Source organism: Tenrec ecaudatus, chromosome 1 (genome assembly GCF_050624435.1).
Source record: "Tenrec ecaudatus isolate mTenEca1 chromosome 1, mTenEca1.hap1, whole genome shotgun sequence".
Lineage (NCBI taxonomy): Eukaryota > Metazoa > Chordata > Mammalia > Afrosoricida > Tenrecidae > Tenrec > Tenrec ecaudatus.
The window spans coordinates 54,551,290-54,553,231 of NC_134530.1; the positions used below are offsets into that span (position 1 = coordinate 54,551,290).

Genomic DNA, 1,942 nt, shown 5'->3' on the forward strand with positions numbered 1-1,942 from the left:
CCTCCAAATCCTGATGCTTCCCTTTCCTTCATCGACTGCAGCTTCTCTGGTGATTTGCTCAGCACACAGATGGAACAGTATGTTGAGAGGACACCACCCTGACGCACCAGATTTGAAACCATGCAGTTGCCCCTTGTTCTGTTCGCACATTCTCCTGCAGAATCTGTAAATGGATCAAGAGGCAGCTGTGTAAGATAAATAATAGCTCAGTGGACTCGCTGGCTGCTGATTCCACAGGCTGCCGCTTCTTTCAGCCTCCAGGAAGGAACTTGCCACCATGCTCTACCCATACCCAGCGCTCACCCCAGAGCAGAAGAAGGAGCTGTCGGACATTGCCCATCGCATTGTGGCCCCGGGCAAGGGCATCCTGGCTGCGGATGAGTCCACCGGAAGCATTGCCAAGCGGCTGCAGTCCATTGGGACCGAGAGCACCGAAGAGAATCGCCGCTTCTACCGCCAGCTGCTGCTGACCGCTGATGACCGGATGAACCCCTTCATTGGGGGCGTCATCCTCTTCCATGAGACTCTGTACCAGAAGGCGGACGACGGGCGCCCCTTCCCCCAAGTTATCAAATCCAAGGGCGGGACCGTGGGCATCAAGGTCGACAAGGGTGTGGTGCCCCTGGCAGGAACGAACGGCGAGACCACCACCCAAGGGCTGGACGAGCTGTCTGAGCGCTGTGCCCAGTACAGGAAAGATGGCGCTGACTTTGCCAAGTGGCGCTGTGTGCTGAAGATTGGCGAACATACCCCTTCAGCCCTCGCCATCATGGAAAATGCCAACGTGCTGGCCCGTTATGCCAGCATCTGCCAGCAGAATGACATTGTGCCCATTGTGGAGCCCGAGATCCTCCCCGACGGCGACCATGACCTGAAGCGCTGGCTGAGAAGGTGCTGGCTGACGTCTACAAGGCCCTGAGTGACCACCACGTCTACCTGGAAGGCACTTTGCTGAAGCCCAATATGGTCACCCCTGGCCATGCCTGCACACAGAAGTTTTCCCACGAGGAGATTGCCATGGCAACCGTCACCGCACTGCGCCGCACCGTGCCCCCTGCTGTTACCAGAGTCACCTTCCTGTCTGGAGGCCAGAGTGAGGAGGAGGCGTCCATCAACCTCAACGCCATCAACAAGTGCCCCCTGCTGAAGCCATGGGCCCTGACCTTCTCCTACGGGCGAGCCCTGCAGGCCTCTGCCCTGAAGGCCTGGGGTGGCAGGAAGGAGAACCTGAAGGCGGCCCAGGAGGAGTACATCAAGCGAGCCCTGGCCAACAGCCTCGCCTGCCAAGGAAAGTACACTCCCAGCGTCAAGCTGGGGCTGCAGCCAGCGAGTCCCTCTTCGTCTCTAACCACGCCTACTAAATGGAGGTGGTGTGAGGCTGCCCCCTCAACACTCCAGGCCCCCCGCCCCCTCCCATGCCCACCTCTTGCTGGGAGGACACCACCTGGGCTCCAGGCCACGCTTTCCTCTCACTCTCGTCGCCCTTGTGACAGTGGTGTGCGGTGTTGTCTGTGTATGCTAACTCCATCGCCCTTTCCAGCTCACGGCCAATAAACAGCGGTTTAAGGGGGGGGGAAATAATTGCTCAGTGAATGAAAAGTCTGCTTCTCTCTTCAACTATTTGTTTATTTTACTTTGAATTTGCACACGCGAGAGTGTGTGTGCGCGTGTGCGCGCGTGTGTGTGTGCGCGCGTGTGAGTGTGCGCGCGCGTGCGTGTGTGCGCGTGTGAGTGTGCGTGCGTGTGTGTGCGTGTGTGCGAGTGTGTGCGTGTGTGTGTGTGTGTGACATTTGGTCTCGAGTTACTGGGCCCATTTGTGAGCTTTGTAACAAATGGAAATGGAATCCATGGAATCCAAATTCTTTTCTTTTCTTTTTTTACATTTTATTAGGGGCTCATACAACTCTTATCACAATCCATACATACACATACATCAATTGTA

General features: G+C 56.6%; 1 pseudogene; it reads left to right on the plus strand.

Annotated features, from left to right (window-relative positions):
• The first annotated feature begins 229 nt into the window (after positions 1-229).
• On the plus strand, positions 230-1,558 carry LOC142451535 (fructose-bisphosphate aldolase A pseudogene; annotated as a pseudogene).
• The last annotated feature ends 384 nt before the right edge of the window (positions 1,559-1,942 follow it).